The following is an 8,029-nucleotide window of genomic DNA, read 5'->3' as shown; positions in this document are numbered from 1 at the left end:
GAGCCTATGGTTGCAAACTTTCTCTAAACTAACCAATATACAGCCTGTTTTATTTCTATTTCTATTTTATTTCTATTTCTATACTTTGTTCAATGTATATTAGTTCATTAGCCATCAATTCATGACCAGGAACACTGTAACTCAAGTCTGAACTAACGTTATCAAAAACACTTATTTTATCTGGATGGCACATCACAGCCTTCTAGCACCCAAGTACAGAAGACAGCACTTCAACACCATTTTGAATAGTGAATTTACCAATGAAAAACCAAAAATGAAGGAAAGTGTGGAGTTGAAAATAAAATGAAAAGGACACCTGTTTACACTATGAGAGCTGAAGCAAAAAGGCAAGGCAGGGTCTTGCTCTACCGTAGCTGAAAATGTGCATGTCAGGTGACTCAATTTTTTTTCTTTCCCTTTCTGCTTATGTCCAAGAAAGATTTTGGTGTTACAAATAAATTTTAGTAAGTAGGAGAATTAGCAAATATAGACCCTGCAAATAATGAGGCTTGATTATACAATGTTAGAACATTATAAATTATGGAGGATTTTCTTCTGTTGAAAGCAAAATACAATGAGGAAGTTCCTGAGTTCCCAGAAAAGATGTAGTTGTTATTTTAAATGGGTTAATCAGCGAATCCTGGGGAAAATAAAATTTCAGTAAAGGTCTGGAGAAGGTAAGGAGGGTAAGTATTTGTTATCTGGTGTGTAACGTTTCATTCAAAATGAGTGATAATAGCCAAAATGTGAATCTGAAAGCATTTTTGAAATATTAGCCCAGAAGCTAGGAGGTCATAGTGCCTGGAAGAACAGAGCAAGAGAGAGAGAGAGAGAGAGAGAGAGAGAGAGAGAGAGAGAGAAGAGTTGCAGAGGAGATCAGAGAAGTAATATGAAGAATCAGTTTCTGTAGGTCTTTTGGGCTCTGCTAAATATTTCTGCTTTTAAGTTAAATAAAACAAAAAGTCATTGCACAAGGACTGACTTACATTTTAAATCATCCTCTCTGGGTGTTCTATCTTGAAAAAGCAAAAGCAGGGGGGAGGGATGATGATCAAAGGGAAAAAAAAAAAGCAACAAGAAAACTTGTTTATACTAGGCCTTCTTTGTGGTGTGTGAAGAGTAGAGGACAGCAGGGGCAAGAGATGAGATGGCACAGATGCTATTCATCCCCCTGGGAGTGTTGTGAACTAGTGATACTCCAAATACAGTTTTAAGATACTGAGTTTAGGGCATGAGAAAAACATTAAAAGGAAAATAGGAAAAGAAGAGGAACAAGTCAAGGTGACTGAGAAGGACTACTAGTGAGGAAGAAAAAAATGAGGAAAGAGTGGTGTTAAATATCCGAAAGAAGGAATGCATCAAGGTTGATCATGTTAACCTTTGTCAAAGGCTACTAATAAATAAATTATATTGAGAAAGGAATATTTGACACTAGATTTGGCAGCATAAAAATCGTTATAATATTTATGTGGAACTCTAGGTGGAAAATCTTGGTTGAATTGTATTTAAGAGAGAATGGAAAGTGAGAATTTGAAGATGGTTACCCTGAACTATCTCTTACGAGATTTGCAAAAGCTGGAAACAGCTTTGGTATATAGTGATATATGTATATCACTTTGGTATATAGTAACAAAAAACCAAAAACGTGTTTCAAAAAAGTGTAAGATAAGAAAATAACATCATGTCTTTATGATGATGAAAAATCATTCTTTTTATGTGTGGGTGAGCCAAAAGTATTTCCAGCGCTGTGTACTTAAGTAGTCAAAAGGTGAAAGAAGAGAAGATAAGCTCAAAGACAAGAAATTATTGAATTTAGGCAGAATCATGATAGTACTACATCTATAGTAATCTCAAGAATACAGTCAGTATTAGCAAATACCAGCAGGTGAGAAAATGTGCTTTTGAGAGTATGTAGATACTTTATTTTTAAATTTTAAGTTCAAGGGTACAAGTACAGGTTTCTTATATAAGTAAACTTGTGTCACGGGATTTCGTTGTATGGAGTAGTTCATCACTCAGGTATTAAGTCTAGTACTTATTTGTTGTTTTTCCTGATGCTCTTTTTCCTCCCACCCTCCATCCACCAAAAGGTCCCAGGGTGTATTGTACCCCTCTATGTGTCCATGTGTCCTCACCATTTATCTTTCGCTTATAAGTGAAGAAATACCATATTTGGTTTTCTGTTCCTGTGTTGCTTTGCTAGTGATAATGGCCTCTAGATCCATCCATGCCCCTATGTCCCTGTCAAAAAAAAAAAAAAGGAAAAAAAAACCCTCATTTTTCTTAATGCCTTCATAGTTTTCCATGATCTTCTATTGAGAAGTACCTATTTCCTTCACCCACATTCTAATAAGGTTATAGATGCTGGATATTAGACATTTGTTGAATGCCTTATTTGTGAAAAAGTTCTCCAATCTGCAGACTATCTGTTTATTTGTTGATAGTTTCTTTTGCTGTGCAGATGTTTTTTAGTTTAATTAGATCTCATTTGTCAATTTTTGCTTTTGTTGAAATTGTTTTTGGCATCTTTATCATAGAATCTTTGCTCATGTCTGTGTTCTGAATGGTATTGCCTACATTGTCTTCCAAGGTTTTTATAGCTTGGAGTTTTAGATTTAAGTCTTTAATCCATATCGAGTTAATTTTTGTATATGGTATAAAGAGGGTTTCAGTTTCCATCTTCTACATATGATAAGACAGTTATCCCAGCACCATTTATTAAATAGGGATTCATTTTTCTATTGCTTGTTTTTGTCAGGTTTGTCAAAGATCACATGATTGTAGGTGTGTGGTCTTATTTCTGAGTTGTCTATTTTGTTCCTTTGATCTTCGTGTCTGTTCTTGTACCAGTGCCATGCTGTTTTGGTTATTGTAGCCTTGTAGTATAGTTCGAAGTCAGGTAGTGTAATGCCTCCAGCTTTGTTATTTTTGCTTAAGACTGCCTTGGCTATTTGGACTCTTTCTTGATTTCATATAAATTTTAAAATAGTTTTTCTAGTTCTGTGAAGTATTTCAATGATAGTTTAACAGGAATAATATTGAATCTATGAATTGTTTTGGGCTATATGGCCATTTTGTTGATTTTGATTCTTTTATTCATGAGTACAGAATGTTTTTCCATTTGTTTGTGTTATTTCTGATTTCTTTGAGCAATAGTTTGTAGTTCTCCTTGTAGAGATCATTCTCCATCCTGGTTAACTGTATTTATAGGTATTTTGTTACTTTCTGTGAAAATTTGAATGAGAGATTATTTGTGATTTGACTCTTGGTTTGACTATTGTTGCTGTATAGGAATGCTAGTGATTTTTGCACATTGATTTTGTATCCTAAGACATTGCTGAAGTTGCTTATCAACTTAAGAAGCTTTTGGGCTGAGATGATGGGATTTTCTCGATGTAGCATCATGTCATTTGCAAACAGGGATAGTTTGGCTTCTTCTCTTCATATTAAAATCCCTCTTTTTTTCTATTGCCTGAATCCCTGGCCACAACTTCCAATCCTATGCTGAACAGGATTTTTGAGAGAGGGCATTCTTATCTTGTGTCAGTTTTCAAGGGGAATGCTTCCAGCTTTTGCCCATTCAGTATGATGTAGGCTATAGGTTTGTCACATATGGCTCTTCTTATTTTGAGATATGTTCCTTCAATATCTAGTTCGTTGATAATTTTTAATGTGAAGGGTTCTCGAATTTTATCAAAAGCATTTTGGACATCTGTTTAGATAATCACGTGGTTTTTATCTTTAGTTCTGTTTATGTGATGAATCACTTTTATTGATTTTCATATATTGAACCAACTTTGCATCCTGGAGAGGAAGCCTACTTGATCGTGGTGGATAAGCTTTTTGATGTGCTGCTGGATGCAGTTTGCCAGTAGTTTGTTGAGGATTTTTGTGTCAATGTTCATCAAGTATATTGGCCTAAAGTTTTCTTTTTTCTTTTTTCTTTTTTTGATCTCTGCCAATTTTTGGTATCAGGATGATTCTGGCTTCACAGAATGAATTAGGGATGAATCTCTCCTTTTCACATTTTTGGATTAGTTTCAGTAAGAATGGTACCAGCTCTTCTTTGCAAATACGGTAAAAGTCAACTGTGAATCCATCTGCTCCTGGCGTTTTCTGATAGGAAGGCTATTTATTATTGTCTCAACTTCAGCACTCTTTATTGGCCTGTTCAGGGATTGAGTTTCTTCCTGGTTGGGTCTTGAGATGGTGTATGTGTCCAAAAATTTAAGCATTTCTTCTAGGTTTTCTAGTTTATGTGCCTAGAGTTGTTTACAATATCTTCTGATGGTTATTTGTATTTCTGTGGGATCAGTGGTAATATCCACCTTATGGTTTATGATTGTGCTTGTATTAATCTTGTCTCTTTTCTTCTTTATTAGCCTAGCTAGTGGTCTATTTTATTAATTTTAAAAAAATACAGCTCCTGGATTTGTTGACCTTTTGAATGTTTTTTTCATGTCTCTATTTTCTTGAGTTTAGCTCTGATTTGGGTTATTTCTTGTCTTCTGCTACCATTGGGGTATGTTTGCTCTTGGTTCTCTAATTCTTTTAGTTTTGATGTTGGATGATGAATTGCTATCTTTCTAACTTCTTGATGTGGGCATTTAATGTTGTAATTTTCCCTCTTAACACTACATTAACTGTGTCTCAGGGATTCTGGTACCTTGTATCTTTGTCATCATTAGTTTCAAAAAACTTGATTTCTTCCTTAATTTCATTATGTACACAAAAGTCATTCAGAAGCAGAATATTCAATTTCCATGTAATTGTATGATTTTGAGTTAATTTCTTACTCGAGTTCTAATTTGATTAGGCTAGGGTTTGGGAGACTGTTATTATTTCAATTATTTTGCATTTGCCAAGGAGTGTTTTACTTACAATTATTTGACTGATTTTAGAGTAAGTGCTATACGGCATGATAATGCATATTCTATTGTTTGGGGTGGAGAGTTTTGTAAATATCTATCAGGTTCATTTGATCCAGTACTGAGTGCAGGTCTTGAATATCTTTGTTAATTTTCTGTGTTGATGATTGGTCTAATATTGTCAGTGGGTTAAAATCTCTTATTATTACTGTGTGGAAGTCTGTCTGAAGGTCTCTAAAAACTTGTTTTATGAACCTGGGTGTTCCTGTGTTGAGTGCATGTATCTTTAGGATAGTCAGCTCTTCTGGTTGAATTGAACCACTTTAATTCCCTTCTTTGTCGTTTTTGATCTTGGTTACATTAAAGTTAGTTATGTCAGAAGCTAGGTTTACAACCCTTCCTTTTTTTCTGTTTTCCATTGACATGGTAGATTTTCCTCCATCACTTTATTTTGAGCCTATGTGTGCAATTGCATGTGCTATGGGTCTCTTGAAGACAGCATATGAATGGGTATTGGTTATTTATCGAGCTTGCCAAGTTGTGATTTTTTTATTGGGGCGTTTAACCCATTTACATTTAACGTTGGTATTGACATGCACAGATTTGATCTTCTCATCATGATGTTAGCTAGTTATTTTGCAGACATGTTTATGTCATTGCTTTATAGGGTTACTGGTGTGTGTACTTCTGTGTCTTTTTGTCGTGGCTGTTAACAGTCTTTCCTTACCATATTTAGTGCTTTCTTCGGAATGTCTGGCAGTAACAAATTATCTCAGCATTTGATTGTCTGAAAAGGATTCATGAATTATTTTAAACATTGTTTTTTTCCTGAATTAACTTGTAACTGATAGACATAATTATGTAATTTCTTTTCTCTCATCACTTTTGTTCATATATTTTCATGTGTGGAATAGGTGAATAGATGTGTTTAATTTGGGTTTTGGTTTTGCTAATTAGTAAGACAAAATGCAGAGTATCAAGTGCCGGTGTTATATTTATTAAACATTAAAAGTCCAAGACTTCATGGTGATCTTATCCAAGATAAAATTTTTTCTTTAAATTTGCCTGACATACAAACTTTCTGCTTACCAGGGAGCTTTTTTGCACGTTATTGCAGGATTCAATGATGCGGTAGCTTTCCAAATGATGGCCTACTTTGGTGTCTCAGTGTCTTTAGTTGATATTAATTATTTCTGCACATTGCTAGCAGATTAATCTTTATAATACACTATATCACAAATAATATATTTTGTAATTACAAAACCATGCATGTCTTTTTCGTGAGACATCACAAAACAACATAAAAGCTTTGTTCATTACTCTTAACACTAGAGAAAACCATTTAACCTCCTTTTTGCATTTTTTTCTGGATAATTTAGTGGAAATTATCATGTTTCAATGACAGAAATATTTTAATTTAAATAGTGACATTAGTTAACAATCACAAACAATTTATTTGATCTTGCCCAATTAACATATTGTAATAATTTTATGGTTTATTATTTTTGAAAATATTTGTAATTTTTGTATAAAGCCTTTTATTAGATTCTATGTTAATTTTCCACATGACACAGATAAGCTACTGATGACAAATAGATTTATTTCTCTAGTAATGACTCATGCCTGAACTCAAAATTTATATATTTTACCTAGTTTTACTTCCTGCTTGACTTTTCACTTAGATATTAAATAGGAAATTCAAGCATAATATCTCCAAATATCTTGTTTCAACTATACCACATCCCTGTCACAACTTACTCCCTGTGTCTTTTGTATTGCAGTAAATTGTACCATTATTCTCCTAGATGTTCCTTCTCAAACATGAGAATGTTTGATTTTTCTTTTTCTACCACAGCAATCCATCATCAAATACTCTCTGTTCTACCTTCATACCTCAACTGCACAATCTCCCATTTAACAGAGTTCTACTCAATTCCTTATCTGGAGTGATCGTTTTAAATATCAAACCTTCTTTCAGCTTCTCATCTATCTTAGAATGAAATTTGAACTCCTACAATGCCCTGCACAAAATTCTCTTCTCATGACCTTTCCAAATTAATATTTCATTTATCTTCCCATTATCACACACTTCATGTTAGATAGACTTGCTACTTTTCACTCCATAAGCATGCTAAGCCAGTTCTGCTTACACAGGTACTTTTAGATTTTTTTCACCAAAAATCTCTTCCCTCAGATCTTATTGCAGTGTCACATCAGTATTTCTCAAATGGTACTTCCTGAGAGATGTCAATAGTAACTTTTTTTATTTAAAAAATATATATATTTTATTGCATTTTAGGTTCTGGAGTACATGTGCAGAACATGCAGTATTGTTGCGTAGATACATACATGGCAATGTGGTTTGCTGCCTCCATTCCACAGTCACCTATACCTGGCATGTTATCCCTCACCAACCTCCCTACCCCCACTGTCCCTCACCTATTCCCCCTCCAACAGACCTCAGTGTGTGATGCTCCTCTCCCTGTGTCCATGTGTTCTCATTCTTCAATACTCACCTACAAGTGAGAACATGCAGTGTTTGATTTTCTGTTCTCGTGTCAGTTTGCTGAGAATGATGATTTCCAGATTCACCCATGTCCTTATAAAGGAGGAAAACTCATCGTTTTTTATGGCTGCATAATATTCCATGGTGTATATGTGCCACATTTTCCTTGTCCAGTCTATCATCGATGGGCATTTGGGTTGGTTCTAGATCTTTGCTATTGTAACCAGTGCCACGATGAACATACGTGTGCATGTGTATTTATAATAGAACGATTTATAAACCTTTGGATATATACCCAGTAATGTGATTGCTGGGTTAAATAGAATTTTTATTTCTAGGTCCTTGAGGAATCATCACACGCCTTCCACAATGGTTTAACCAATTTACAATCCCACCAACAATGTAAAAGTGTTCCTATTTCTCCACATCCTCCCCAGCATGTTGTATGCAGATGTTTTAATGGTTGCCATTCTAACTTGCATGAGATGGTATCTCAATGTGGTTTTAATTTGCATTTCAATGATCAGTGATGATGAGCATTTTTATATATGTTTGTTGGCCTCATATATCTTCTTTTGAAAAGTGTCTATTCATATCCTTCACCCATGTTTGAATGGGTTTGTTTGTTTTTTTCTTGTAAATCTGTTTTAGTTCT

The sequence above is a fragment of the Sapajus apella genome, unplaced genomic scaffold, assembly GCF_009761245.1.
Source record: "Sapajus apella isolate SASKATOON/1434 unplaced genomic scaffold, GSC_monkey_1.0 scaffold27, whole genome shotgun sequence".
Taxonomy (NCBI): Eukaryota; Metazoa; Chordata; class Mammalia; order Primates; family Cebidae; genus Sapajus; species Sapajus apella.
Note: the sequence above shows the minus strand (reverse complement) of the source record.